This window comes from Ixodes scapularis, unplaced genomic scaffold (assembly GCF_016920785.2).
Source record: "Ixodes scapularis isolate PalLabHiFi unplaced genomic scaffold, ASM1692078v2 PGA_scaffold2__306_contigs__length_199485367, whole genome shotgun sequence".
Classification (NCBI taxonomy): Eukaryota; Metazoa; Arthropoda; class Arachnida; order Ixodida; family Ixodidae; genus Ixodes; species Ixodes scapularis.
In genome coordinates this window covers 157,812,557-157,827,980 of record NW_024609857.1, presented here as the reverse complement: position 1 = coordinate 157,827,980, position 15,424 = coordinate 157,812,557, and the positions used below count along the sequence as shown (strand labels likewise).

At 44.2% G+C, this 15,424-nt stretch overlaps 1 long non-coding RNA gene across 1 annotated transcript; it reads right to left on the bottom strand.

Annotated features, from left to right (window-relative positions):
• Positions 1-1,285: 1,285 nt before the first annotated feature.
• On the bottom strand, positions 1,286-10,476 carry LOC121836829. The gene is made up of 3 exons (XR_006078019.1): positions 10,377-10,476; positions 2,409-2,545; positions 1,286-1,336 (listed from the first exon to the last, which is right to left on the bottom strand). It is a non-coding gene; the product is annotated as an uncharacterized LOC121836829 (long non-coding RNA).
• Between the last annotated feature and the right edge of the window lie 4,948 nt (positions 10,477-15,424).

Below are 15,424 nucleotides of genomic sequence, written 5' to 3'. Positions count from 1 at the left end.
ACAAAAAAGCATAGACAAAATTTCGACTGAATGCACTAGGAAGCCCAGCGCACCCCCGACTTCCGGCACAAGTATCGAGCTTCCGGTGGCTTCAGTTGCGCCAGGCTCGGAGATCAGCTAAAGCCCATAGTAGAGATCAGTGGTTGAGTGAACAGTTTTCGGGCGTTTGATAATAAGTTTGCTGAATAAGTGACGATATTTTACCCCCCCCCCCCCCCCACGCACACACACACACACGCACCTCCCGAGTCCTACCACCATCGGTGTTGATTCAGCAGTCGTTTGCCGACCAAGTGGGGAGTAATGGAAGAAGTCGAACAGCCGCTGAAATGCCGCTCGTTCAAACAATAGCCTGATAACTCAGCTCTCTTCCGTTAGATAGCACTGGAGGTCATCGGAGCCACGTGCTCGTCTGGGCTTTTTCATATTGTCTGCGACAGTACAGTTTGCAATGATCGGATATTCTCCTACTCTGTGAAAAAGTAGGTCTGCATGCATTGTTCACAAGCACTATCGCTATTATGCCGGTAAATATGGCAGTAAAGCGAACCCAAATCATGAGACAATCATTGTGGCCAATCCAAAAACAGAGCAGAAGGATGTCACAGGTAAACAGTTTCTATGGTTTTTCTGACAATAACCTTCCCACTCTTGGGACTGCCATCTTATTAATTCTGCTCATAGGGCATGACAAGCTACATAACACCCTATGAACAGTCATGCCACAAGCTGAGTGACATGTGATGCTCATGCGTTGGGTCACGATCAAAAGTAAGGTATCTACACGTGGCTTTGTATAACACGGAGCAGGCCTGGTTGAATGGTAGTCCCCACACACATTCCTTGATGCAGCTTTTTCAAACCTACAATAGAGTATTGTTGGTATTTATCTATAATCATTGTGAAAAATAATCGTAGGGCATCTTTTCGGTTTGCCAGTTTTTAGGAGGAGCTCCTCATAGCTTTCACCGTGTGTAGGTCCGCTGGCTCTGCAAGCAGAGTTGTCATTTCCACATAGTGAATGTTTCCAGACCAGCACGCTCATGTGTAGGGCACTCGGAATAACTAAATTGCTCTGATTCCTGCTAATGGATAGACATTAGCGAACTTAGTCTATTTGGCTAAATGCGTCAAGTTGACGGAATGGTATGTAAAATTGTAAGACTTGCCTTTGCTTGTCCCTGCTCTCATTGAGAAGACTGCGCAATGCGCGAACCTCTTCTACGTGAGACTTGATCACATTTGACCCATCGAACCTGGAAGACTCTGTCTTGAGGAGTTCTCGCTCCTGTCGCGTCTGGATCCTTTGGAGTGCCTTATTCTCATACTCGGATTCCTGTCCATGCAAAAGTTGCAAGAGCCTTTTGTTAGTAAGAGAAAAACTTCTGAAGGCTAGCATCTAATCTTCTTTACAAGACGTTGCTTTAAAATATAATATAGGGATCTGTAAGGGTGGAGGCCTCCACCCTTACAGGGGAGTGAATTTGTTACATGCCTAATATTTTAACCAGTGAGGAGTTCTTTATTTCTGATTCATTTACTGTTCAGATTGCAAGCATGACTCAAATCATTCCTTGTTTGGCTTTGAAAAAACTATATTAGCTCTTGTTTTTATCCCTTAGTCGGGATCACTTCGCAAATTTTTAACACGTTGATTCAACTTGATTGTTACAGGACTCATCACTTTTTTGTGATAGATTAATAGTCAACATGCTTACATGTACTGGTTGAACATGATGAAAAATCGCGCACAAAAATCGCACGGTAAACATGCTTACATGTACTGGTTGCTTTATTTTCTCAGTCAAAAGTCATTGTGTAGAACTCTAAGTACATTACAATATAATTGTGACAACTTTGCACACTCTGGTTTGTTAACATTCTTGATTATAGGTTGGTCCCTGATTTTAAAGAACAGTTTCGAGAAAAGATATATCAGGGCATATACTTGAATATGGTAGCCCCTCCCCCATGTAAGTTCACACGAAATGAATTGTTGTGTGAGAATTGCTCCCTCTCTCAGTAGTGCTATCGGTACGTCTCCACACTTGCTGCGTTTTTACCGCTTCCCCCGAAAAACGTACCAACGGAGCTCTAATCAGTTTGTAAGTATTGTAAGCTTTTCGGCGTTTCGCATGCTTCAGCATACTAGTTACGAATATCTAACCCTCGCTGATGTTTATGTAAGTTAAGCATATATTTTATAGTTATTGAACTTCCGAAGGCGAAATATGAACACTTACGAAACAAAATCACTCATTGGATGTTCGTACATAGTGCTTTTTAGACTTTTCTTAAGGAAACATAGCAAGGTCATTAAGGAACAGATTATATATTTTATGCTTTCCTGGAGTGCATTGCCAAGTGGGGGCATGACTATATATGCTGTCCGCAAGTTTGGTGCTTACCTTAAGCCTTCGTTCCAAGTCTTTGATTTCGTTTCTGAGCTCTTCGATTTTGAAGTCATGCGACAAGAAACGCTTGGACGTTGACCTCCGAGATGTGGCAATGGATTGGGAGTACTCGTCACTGGCCCTAGAAGCTCCTGCAATATTTTGCAAGGAATGGTCAGCCATGATGACTTTGCTTAATTTGCAAGCGAAATGTCTGAACTTCGTCATTGCAATGCTGGTGCGATTTCAGCTGCTTTACACCGGGCATGACGGATAGCGACTATCTTACTTAATGTATGTGTTAAAGCGTGAAATGCTTTTTAACGGAACCCCCCATTTTAAATGCTGTTCGTCCGTCCGCCTCTGCATTTCCAACTAAATTTAGCGGGGGAAGTTGACATCATGTGATGTTACCACGTCACCTAGGTACCAAGCAGTTTCCCCGCTAAATTTCACGTAAAAACTGATGTCACGTGATTTATGCACTGTCAGTTTCCTCGCTAAACTTAGCGGGAAAATTGGACGTCACGTGAACTATATACTTAATTAAAACATACCCCTTTCGAAAACGTGACATCTCCGTGCGCCACCGGCAAGCAACAGTGTGCGCGCTCTCCATGGTGAAGGAATGTTTTTTCTTGGGCCCGCTGGCTCTTCGTGAAAAAACGACAATGCAAATGCGAGTAACGCAGTTTTCTTTTCCATCGCCGGCTGGGAAAATAACCTTGCTAGCTAGCTTGAAAGGTATGAAACCTGAAAACAGAGCTCTCATATTGATGTGTCTGCAAGTCATAATTGGAGTCCACAAAGTGTCTAGCCAACTAAAATTGCATAAAAAAGATGCCCTCAAGGGGAACTTAATGCGGTTCTGTCCCAATGCTACATGGAAGCATAAAGCAACATGGTGTTAGTGGATGTTTCAGTAAAAGTAACAAAATTTCGAAAAACGCGTCTGTGGGAAAAAGTTTATTTTTATTTTTCGTTTGACACGCGCAGTTTGTTAAAGAGCAGAAAACGTCCGTAGGACTGGTGCGCGAATTCGACTGCTCGTTTAGCCACGCCAACGATATCTATCTATCGAGTAACACGAAGTAAAGGTACAATGAAATAACAATGTAGTATATTAAGCAACTGCCTGCAAAATTGTGAGGCTGGCCGAATGGCAGCGGATGCACTGGGTGAAACCGACGATTGTTTTTCTGCGTCAAACGTGTCTGTCTAACAGCCATAGTAAAGAAAACACAAAGCAGTATAATGCAGAACCAGTATATTAACCTTTTTAAGCAAATGCACGCAAATTCGTGAGGTTAGCCAAACGGCCGCGGCAGCGGAATGTCCGATATGAATATATACGTACTACATTCCATTCGTATTTGTCAGTGTATCCATACTGAGCGCAGACCGCGAAACAGCAGTGTGTTCGTATCTTCACTGACACTGAGTGCCTAAAGCTCGATTGGCGCACAGCGACGTTCCGACCTGCTTTCCTTCACCGTGGCACGCAGCTGCTGAACCGCCTAAGTATTGCCATGGTTACCATGCCGAGACACACTGTTCTCGGGTTTTCTAAAAAAGGTTTATAGTCTTCAGTCCCCAAACCGACTGTTTAATGCCTTCTATCAGGAAACTGAATGATCGCTCCTTGAATGTTGCCTTTTGTACTATAGGACTTTGGAGATAAAGGTACTACCGTCATTTTTGTGTTTTCCAAGTTATGTCTGAGCGAAAACCGGGCCACTCGTCTCATTCCCACTCGTCACCGGAAAACTTGTCACGGGGCGACTGGTCGCACAGGCAATCTGGATCCAGGTAATTTTGTCGTAAAGGTGTTTCGGTGGGATCAGGGTCACCCTTTTGATTCACGCGAAAAAATCCCAACGCCCGGAATCAGTCCTATTATTTTTTTTACTGGCACAAACGATTCGAAACCGACTTACAAATAGGCTTAGGACGCTCGTAATTGGTATACGTTCAGGAGAGTTCAAAACGAGCGAACGCTCCACGTGGCGCTTCGGTGCTGTTTTACCAGAAATCTTCGTGCCATTCTACTAAGAAATTTTTACACACCTATCAGAAAAGGCAGTACTGGCATTGGTTGGGTTTGTAGGGATAACAACTCTACTGCAAGGCAATCGATAACATTTTACGAGTCCGTCGGTATTATGGCCGTTAATGGCACCGATACATATCTTGAGGATCAAACAAACCACTCTACAACATGAAAAACTGTCAATGATACATATATATATATATATATATGTGTGTGTGTGTGCGTGCGTGCGTGCGTGCGTGCGTGCGTGCGTGCGTGCGTGCGTGCGTGTGTGTGTGTGTGTGTGTGTGTGTGTGATTTCATCTCAACTCAGGCACGGATGTTGAATCGAATTTTAATTATTGTAAAAAATACGTGCTCTTGGGCAATTCCTATAATAAAAGAAGACGCAAACAGCGAGTTCGTCGGATTTTTTGTTCTCAAGTTATGGACCGTTGAAGCGGCCAAGGTGGAAACTGACGTTTTTCCAGCTTATCGGGGGTGCCATATTTGACTTCATTCCTTTCCCCTACTTCTTACGCTACATCAATATACCTTTTTGGGAACACATCCCGAGATATTCTTTTTTATGCTAATTAAGCGTCCAGGTCATAAGATCCTTAATGTTTTTGATTTTTTTAATTGTCAAACCGCCTCTCTGCAACGATATTTGACAAAGTTCAGCAAGCTGTGCTGTGTGACCTAATCAACATATTTTTATGATCTGTACATAACAATAAATCTCCAATTAGGGTCTTTTGTTTGAATATAATTGGAATATTTTGCGCTAAATATATAATGCGCAACATGTGCCCAAAAAACGAATATTTTGAAAAGGAAAAGGAAGTTTGGAGTCGATTTAAAAAAAAAAAAAAACACCTTCTATTATTTTATTCTTATTCGCAGTTAGGCAATAAAGTAGTCTACCAAGAACTACCTACATAAATTGTAATATATTGTTCATATGGCCGCTATTAAGACTCGAATCTCGTGCTATGAGCGTTTTGAACGGGACTTCGCACAGGCGCTCTGCTGAGTGGAGTTTTGGCCTATTTAAGGTTTTCTATTTATCGTTAGCAGTTCCCTCAATATCCAACCATAAACATTAATGAAATTTGGAGTAGTGCACTTAAAAAAAGTTACCTAGAAGTCCGTACCCAGAGGTGCGGGCGCCAGCGCTTACTTACTTTTAATACGGGGGAATGCACATCGTTAGAGAATTCCTCTGAGGCGTTTTGCTTTCAGCTTTGAGGTTTTACAGATGCCACCACAGTCAGGATTATGCCTTTGGGTGCGACCGACAAGGAAACCCTGATTGTCGGGAGAACAGGCATTTCGAGGCTCGAGTTTACGTCGCAAGCCCCCCTCCCTCTCTCCCAGCTCGCCTCCTCGTCTTTCTAACACACCGGTGCCACTCATTCGCGGGCACTAATGGAGGTCGCCTCGCTGACCTGTATTAGGGGGAAAAGAAAGGAAGTGCGGGCTTATGTTTTGTTTCCCGCAAACGAGAAAAACGCATGCCGAACGGTCTGTACTTGAACTTGGTTAAAGGTTGAAGTCAGGTTTACGGTAACAAAAAGTAAAACGAAAAAGAGCTGCTGCGTGGCACTCAGATTACGCGCGAGGTGGGGAGCTAATGTTTGTGCCTGGATCGACGGGAAGATTGGGGACCCAAAGGAAGCCGAATCTTCGCGTGTCGTCGAACTGATAACAGTCTTTTCGGTCTCCTTCTGGTTCTTTTCTTGAATTCCTAAGCCACGGCGGGAAGCACCTACTCAATCTACCTGCGTGCTGTCCGAGCTTGATGAACTTCAAACTGCTCCTGCTTCCAGAAAGCCAGAAGTGTTCGTTACTACCATGGCTAATACAGTATTCAGTTCAGAGCGGAAAGCGTGCGCCGACTATTCAAGGAGAAACAAGAAAAAATTGTTTTATAGACGCCATTTTCGTCACGCCTCGGAGCTTGGCCTAAGTTTTCCTAAGCAAGTTCTACCGGCTGGGGACGTCCAGCGCGTAAGCCCTGAAGATGCTTTGTGCAATAACTGCTACACAATGCTCTTGGGTCAGATTAAAGAGCATAAGCAAGGACAGGAAATGTTGTAATGAAGCTCATCGTCACCATCCCTGAAACCAGCGGACAGATCATTCGTTGACGTGGAAGCCTCGGTCCAAGGAGTGTCTGAAGCAATTGATGCTGCCGAAGTAAGTGTAACACCACTACTCCCTTTAGCGTAACGCCACGAAGTCGTACCGGCTGTGTTAAGCGAAAACAATCCGAGATAACCGCGAACTTCCAAAAGAAAATTGGTCGGAAACTAAGTGACGCGTACAGAGAACCAACGGGCACAGACAAAGAAGATCCATGCTCCTCGTGCTCCGACTGGGTCAGCAATTTACGAGCAGCCTACCTCAAAAGCGCGTCGCAGCTAAAACGCTACCGCTTCTTAACTCTCTTTCCGCCTAACCTCAAAAAGAAAGATATCCCGAAAAAAGTTCTCGAAGTCACGAAGCATGCTTTGGACAAATCTAGAGAACTGAAGAAAGAAATGGGGGTCTGGGCGACGCCTGACCCATACCAAGGACATGCTCTCAACGAAAACGATGTCGCTGTTGCGTTGACTTACTACACATTAGATGCGAAAGACTGCTCAAGACAAAGGTCAATTTCTTAAGGTTTTTTTAATTGTTGTTCAGGAAGTCTTCGTCAGGAAGAAATTTATGACGAGATCTATTAGGGAACCTACAAAGAATTCAAGGCGGCCAATTCCGAATCAAAAATGGGCCTAAGAATATTTTATGCTCTTCGGCTCAAGTGGGTTAAGAAACGAGTGTGTGTGTGTATACCGCGCCAACTTCATACTCTGTCTGACGTCTCTGTCAAATGCGGCGGGGAAGACCATGAGCTTTGAAGACGTCCAGAAACATTTTCTTTGTGAAAATCCTTCCCAAAACTGCTTCTTGCAATTGGATGTGAGGCCTGTTCGAAACGGAAGGATCCCTCAAGATGCTAGGGATGAGCGCTGAAGATGAACTGGAGTTGGCATTGTGGAAATCTTGTGGCGAGTTGGTGAAAAAACATTTGGAGGCCACTACTTTTCTTAGCGAGCTCAAAAAATGGACGAAGAAATACATACCCCACTATTATATTCGGCGCGCATAACGGAGAGCAATATGGCTTGAAAAAGCAAATGTGAAGCCACGTGTTGTATCCTACACTTTGATTTCGCCGAATACTGGAGTATTAATCCCTACCGAAAAATGCGGTATAACTTTTCACTATCCGGATTATGAAACCGGAAATTTCTTTCTGGAAACCCGAAATCCAGATTGCAGACAAAGGAATAATTTCTGAAAACATAAATTCCAGATAGAATCCGGATAGAATCCGGATAGAATCCGGATAGAATCCAGATAGATTTCCGGTTCCATAATCCGGATAGCGAAAAGTTATACCGGATTTTTCGGTAGGGTTGTGCTCCAACGAGCAGTGCAGGGATACCACTGGAAAAGCAAGATGGTGACAATCTTCACCTGCGTTGCGACTACTACGAAGGGAACACTAAGCTTCGGCGTCGTGAGTGACGATATCTCTCATGATTGTGCACACGCGCTCTTTGCGCTCGAAACGTTCGAAACAACGAACCAGACATGCGGGCTAAGACCATATCAGTTTCGTGAACATCATTCAAATCTTCTTTACTTTGTTTATGCTCATGTTGCAAAAAGGTGGACCGAAATTGGGTATCAACATTGCCGCTCTGCGAAAACGAATAACTATACAGAAGCCCCGAATCATTCGCATATATTTTGTTTGGTACTACGAATATTATGTGCATTACGCACGGCCAAACATTGCACTCATATGCAATCCTCGTACACTGGTACAAAAATAATAAGGAACCAGTCCCTGATTTCATAGCACTATATTTGGCGTCGAACAGCATAATTTCAAGTCGCTAGGAATATACTTATGCTAGACTCAGAATCGAGCGAACTCCAGGCGCAGTAGCGATAGCCACTTCGACCAATACGTTTCTACACTCTTCATACACAATAAAGACAACCCCTAATAAAACAACGCCGTCTACCGCGAATTGCATTCGAAGAAACAGGCCAGCTGCAAAGGTGACGTGCAAAAGCTTTCATACAAAAGCGATGGAGCAGAGTTGGCAAAGTCGTTACGCGCATACACTAAAACCGCGATTAAGTTTAATATGCACATAGTATACTTGCATTCCTTACATCTAATATAAAGCAACGTTTAATTTACATTTGCTGCCCCCCCCCCAAAAAAAAAAAAACAAAAAAAACAACAACAACAACAACAACTGATCTTTACATTCTAGACGGGAGCACTTGTTGACCATCTGTCGACCGTGATAACTTCCTGGAAAAATAGTCCAAAAGCCGGGAGATGTCATGATTAAAATAAGAACACAGACTTCACATACCAAGAAAAACAACTTCATTAAACGTTTCGCCTGCCATGCGGGAGGCATCATCAGTACATACACAGGAATAAGAGAGCTTCTGTCAACGCAGTCCTATTTATCGGGAAGGTCCATATAAGCTTCCGGGAGGGGGCCACGGTTCTTGTTGCACGCCGTCTTATCTCCGCGGATGAACCATGACTCAAGTAGTTTGCGTGGGCCCCACCTATCCTCCTTCGCCAAGGTCGTCGCGGCTGTGAAGTCAAAGGTGTGTCCTGTGGTCCACGCGTGGTCGACCAGCTCCGTCTTGAGACGGGTGGCGTTCGTGGAATACTTGACATCACGTTGGTGTTGTTTCATCCTGGTTATCTTCTTGCGTCCGGTCTCCCCAATGTACGAAGAGCCGCAGTCCTGGCAGGGGATCTTGTACATAATGCCTTTCTCCGTATCCGCAGGGGTGGGGTCCTTCGGCTTAGACACAATGCTTGCTAGATCCCCTGCCAGGACTGCGGCTCTTCGTACATTGGGGAGACCGGACGCAAGAAGATAACCAGGATGAAAGAACACCAACGTGATGTCAAGTATTCCACGAACGCCACCCGTCTCAAGACGGAGCTGATCGACCACGCGTGGACCACAGGACACACCTTTGACTTCACAGCCGCGACGACCTTGGCGAAGGAGGATAGGTGGGGCCCACGCAAACTACTTGAGTCATGGTTCATCCGCGGAGATAAGACGGCGTGCAACAAGAGCCGTGGCCCCCTCCCGGAAGCTTATATGGACCTTCCCGATAAATAGGACTGCGTTGACCGAAGCACTCTCATTCCTGTGTATGTACTGATGATGCCTCCCGCATGGGAGGCGAAACGTTTAATGAAGTTGTTTTTCTTGTTATGTGAAGTCGGTGTTCTTATTTTAATCGTGATAACTTCCGTTTAGGTATCTCAGCATGCGGGGAGCGCCAACGATGATCACATCGAGTTTTACGCTTTTACGGCCACTGTCACGACAGAAGACAGCTCCCTGAGAATCGTCCAACCATTGAGCACGCACACACCGTGGAGAAGACGTTCTCACTGTCAAGTAGGGGCGAAGTTTAATCGAGGGGGAAACGCATGTCACTGGGCCGACCGAACGTTCACCGCCAAGCGGCGGATCCGGTGACGAACGCGGGCGCAGGCCATGCTTTCTTCGACGTCTTGTTTGCCGCGTGGGGTTTAGTAGAACACAAAGTTATTCATTACTATCGCCGCGTAATGCTAGTTCGGTTTCCCCGACAAAAGTAATGGGGAAAATTTATAAAAAAATATAGGTTGTTATATTCTGAAACAACTGTTTGATGTCTTCTGAACAAAAATAGACATTGGCTTCTTAAATACTGCATGCATTTGATGCTTTACAGGTCTTTAAAAATACAGGTCGCTGCATTTTTTTCTCTTTGAGTGCGCACGTATGGGAAGTTATCGATCGACGCGGCGAAGGCAGCACCCACACAGGGCCTCCACTAAGGAAAGCTCTTACCTCTCCGCGAGGACGTCATGGTGGCCGTGGACCCTGGCGTGAGTCCACCGTTGTCGGAGCCTGTATCGACGTCGAGACCTCGACGACTCGCCAGGTCTCCACGACGTCGCGATGGAGGGGGCGACGTCGTCTTCACTGGCCCCGTCGGCACGTCACCTGTCATTCCGCAAACACGCTGACCAAGTTTTTTCTCCCTGTCGCCGCAATCGTGTCTGTTGGACAGGTTAAGGAAAAGAAAGAACACTGTTCTGAACATCTGGGTGGGACAAGCGCCTTACGAAAGAAAAAAGAAAAACTTAGAAAACGACATACGCGGGACAGCTCGCCGGAGAGAAGTTCGCCAGGAATATGTGCTCAAAGGAGATAAGTCCGCGGAACAGTCGAATGCGGAGGAAACCTTACCTCTTCAGAACACACATAATTTTCGTTCACTCATTCAGACCTCTTCTCTTGGTTAAGTGCATGGGGACCTCGGGCCGGTTGAAGGGTCGACCACGGTGCCCCTGCCGAGTAACTATAATTTCGGTTTCTAAGGAATCTAGCGGGTCCACATCAGTGCTCCGGTTATTCCCTAATGCGTGCCAAATATTTTGAGGTTTAAAAATTAATGCCCCAAAATGTTTTTCCAGCGGAGCTGTTCAGGGCTAGGTTCCCCAGGATTGTGTCCGGTACCAAAATCCCCATGTCGACATAAACCTACACAAACCCCTGGGCCGGTTTGCTCATCTTGCGGCTGCGGCCGCGGCCGCGGCCAAGAGGGATTTTTACGTCACGTGACCAGCTCCAAGGGGACAAGGAAGTACCTAGCGTCCCTGCCTAATGGCGGAGAAATCCGCATCGCTTCAAGCACAAAAACCTAATGTCGCTCTCAGAAACTTATTGCAGGGACTTTCAACTGGAGTCCAATTGACCGCCCCTTTATACTGTAGGAGCGGCAGGTAAAGTTACGGCCAAAGAGGGTAAATAAAAGCCCCCCCAAAAAGAAAACGAGAAAAAAGCAGTAGCAGTATATTTATATAGCTCCACCGGCGCCGGTGCGTCGCGCCTTCTGCTATGGTCGAGAGGTTAGAGCGCCGGTACTTGTCGCGTCGTGATAGTTCCGGGTTCAAATCGCGCTAGGACTTCTTTTTTTCTTTTGTATTTGCGCGTGTCTTACTTTTAACTGTGATCCTCTTTAGGAAATCATCCACTTGCACTACTGCGCCTTACACAGTTTTAACGGAGCCGAAACAAGCATCCTTTCCCCAGCAACTACAATTTTATCTGTGTTTAAATAACGCTCTTGCTACGATTCCTTTCAATAACAAGAGACGCCTATTAGGACTAATAAAAACTGCAGTTGTGACAATTAAAAAAAAACTCCAAAAAACAAGCAAAAAAAAAAAAAAAAAACTCGCAACTGTGGATACATTTATTGAGAGAAATCCTACAGGCAAGGCAGCAAGTCAAACGTCTGAGAAAGTAGTAAAACCGAAATAAAAGAGATCATACTTTTACTTGCATGGAATGCGATAAAAAGTGTATTTATACTCTTTAAATTTTGTTGTGGCAATCGCTTTGTAATATTAACACATTACTTGTTGAATTTTAGTCAGAATAGCGGACGATCACGACCGAATGCAAAAATGAATCAGGCGTCGACATCGCAAACCCTCTCTCTAATGCAAACACCTAAAATGACTTTGGATCAAGAAATGGAATTAATTATAATTAATTCCATATGTTGATCCAAAGTCATTTTAGGTGTTTGCATTAGAGAGAGGGACCTACAATGACTTTGGAGTTTGGATCAAGAAATGAAATTAATTATAATTAATTCCCTTTGTTGATCCAAAGTCATTTCAGGTGTTTGCATTGAGAGAGGGACCTAAAATGACTGGATCATAAATAGAATTAATTATAATTAATTCCATTTGTTAATCCAAAGTCATTTTAGGTGTTTGCATTATAGAGAGGGACCTAAAATGACTTTGAATCAAGAAATGGAATTAATTATAATAAATTCCATTTGTTGATCCAAAGTCATTTTAGGTGTTTGCATTAGAGAGAGGGTTTGCGATGTCGACGCCTGATTCATTTTTGCATTCGGTCGTGAACGTCTGCTAATCTAACTAAAATTCAACAAGTAATGTGTTAATATTACAAAACGATTGCCACAACAAAATGCAAAGACTATAAATATACTTTTTTATCACATTCCATGCAAGTAAAAGTATGATCTCTTTTATTTCGGTTTTACTACTTTCTGAGACGTTTGACTTGCTGCCTTGCCCGTAGGATTTCGCTCAATCAATGTATCCACAGTTGCTAGTCCTTTTTTTTTTCTTTTTGCTTGTTTTTGGAGTTCTTTTTTTTTAATTGTCACAACTGCAGTTTTTATTAGTCCTAAATAGGCCTCTCTTGTTATTGAAAGGAATCGTAGCAAGAGCGTTATTGAATAACAGATAAAATTGTAGTTGCTGGGGAAAGGATGCTTGTTTCGGCTCCGTTTGTGTGAAAGCCATACCGATGCTTTTACCTTGGTTTCCTTTTAATGAACATTATGAAATGATTGTATTAGCGCGTTAACTCGCGTTGATCTTTTTTTTTTTTCTTCCCGGTGTTTCGATTGAACAGGTGGGACTAACAGTAAAAACCGCGTAAGGCGCTGTAGTGCAAGTGGATGATTTCCTAAAAAGGATCACAGTTAAAAAGTAAAACACACAAAACATACACACACAAAAAAAAAAAAATAGAAGTCCCGAGCGCGACTTGAACCCGGAACCTTCACGCCGGGACGACAAGTACCGGCGCTTTAACCTCTCGACCATCGCAGAAGGCACGAGGCGCCGGCGCCGGTGGAGGTATATGAATATACTGCTACCGCTTTGATCTCGTGTGGTTTTTTCTTTATTTTGGTTCCTATTTACCCTCCCTAGCCGTAACTTTACCTGCCGCTCCTACAGTATAAAGGGGCGGTTAATTGGACTCCAGATGAATGTCCCTGCAATCAGTTTCTGCGAGCGAAATTAGGCTTTTGTGCTTGAAGCGATGCGTTGGTTGGTTGGTTGGTTGGGGTTTTATGGCGCAAAAGCATCTTAGGCTATGATGCGCCATGTACATACACTATTGCAGATAGGGTTTCGAAGAGGATAGAACTTTAGTAGTTGATGATAGGTTAAAATTATGTGTATGACTTGTAAGTAGTTATGGACATGAAGTTGGGTGTAAAATCATAGTCGGTGTAAAAGGCCGATAGCTTTCAAGAAGCTAAAAACGCTGTGATGCGGAACTAATGGTTCGTTGCCAAGCAAAATAGGAAGGTTTAAAGGCGTATGTTCTTTTTTATAGCTGAGAAAAATGTTTCCGTCGGTCTAGGTCATAAGCAGGGCATTCTAATAATATGTGTGCGACAGTTAAAGGATTATTGCAGTGCTCGCACTCTGGGGCTTCCTCACTGCGCAGAAGGTGGCCATGGGTGAGGTGCGTATGCCCTATCCTTAGCCGACACAGGACAACCTCATAAAAGCGTTCACGGTGTCTTGCACTCTCCCACTCACTAAGCAGTGGCTTTACAGTATGCAGCTTGTTATTTACTTCATCCCATTCTTGCTGCCACTTCTCTCTTATACGATGCCTTAAAAGTCTGTGATAGTCTATATATGGAATGTCATGCAGTTCGACTTCTTTGTCACCAGCAGAACTGGCTGCAAGGTCTGGTTCCTCATTACCCGGTATACCAACATGGATAGGGACCCAGCAAAAGACTATTTTAATGTTCCTTTTGGAAGCATTAATGATTTTATTCTGCAACTCTATGATTATTGGGTGTTTAGAGGTATTTAGTGATGAGAGCGCTCTCAATGAACTGAGTGAATCAGTATACACAACTGACTTCATGCTCTTCGTTTCTATAATATGATTAACTGCCAGGCGGATACCACATAGTTCAGCTGTTAAAATAGTAGCTGTATATGCAATTCGTTGAACGTAGCGAACAGAGGGGCCAACCATAGCACATCCAACGAGCGTTTCTGTCTTGGTGCCATCTGTGTAATACGAGCTGTGACCAGCGTATCTACTTTGGATTTCATAAAATTCCTGTTTGATACATTCTGGTGGGGTGTCTCTCTTTCTGAACTTAGTCAGTGAAAAGTCACACAAAATGAGGCTGTATTCCCACGGAGCTATTGCTTGAGGTACGGGGGTCACGGGCATTGTAGTGCTCAGTCCAACCGAATCAGCTGCAGCTGCATTTATCATACTAAAAGGCGGGATTACAGAGGGCTTGTTGTCAAAGGTGCGCTTATATCTTGTTTCTTCTACAGCCTCGCGTGTAGGATGCAGGGTGAGTGAACGTATTAGAAGGGAATACATAAATCCCAAAGCAAACCTTCGCTTTTCCAGAGACCATTCATTTGTCTCTGCATAAAGACTGGGGATAGGCGACGTGCGAAATGCACCTGTAGACAGTCGCAATCCCTGGTGATGAATGGGGTCAAGCATTCGAAGAGCTGAGGGCCTTGCCGATCCATATACACAACTACCATAGTCGAGGCGTGAGCGAACCACCGAACTGTAAATTCGGAGAAGACAGAGACGATCAGAGCCCCATGAGGTATGAGAAAGGACTTTAAGAATGTTTAGTGCTTTCTGGCATTTTACCTTAAGATACCTAATATGAGAAAGAAAGGACAGTTTACTATCAAAAATAAGCCCTAGGAACCTCTGCTCCGGTTTTGTTGGAATTGGAGTGGAGTGCATGGTCACCGATGGATCTACTGTAGCTCCTCGTAAGCGAGAAAAGCAAACAGAAACTGTTTTTTCTGGTGAAAACCTAAAGCCATTTTGATCAGCCCACTTGAGCAGATTGTTTACTGCTAATTGGACCCTACGTTCACAGAGAGCAATGTTACAGGATGAGACGGATATCTGAAGATCATCAACATAAAGTGAATACTGTACGGATGATGGGATGGCCCGGGCTATCGAGTTTATTTTTATTATAAAAAGGGTGACACTCAATACGCCTCCTTGGGGAACCCCGTTTTCCTGGAAGAATTCTCGAG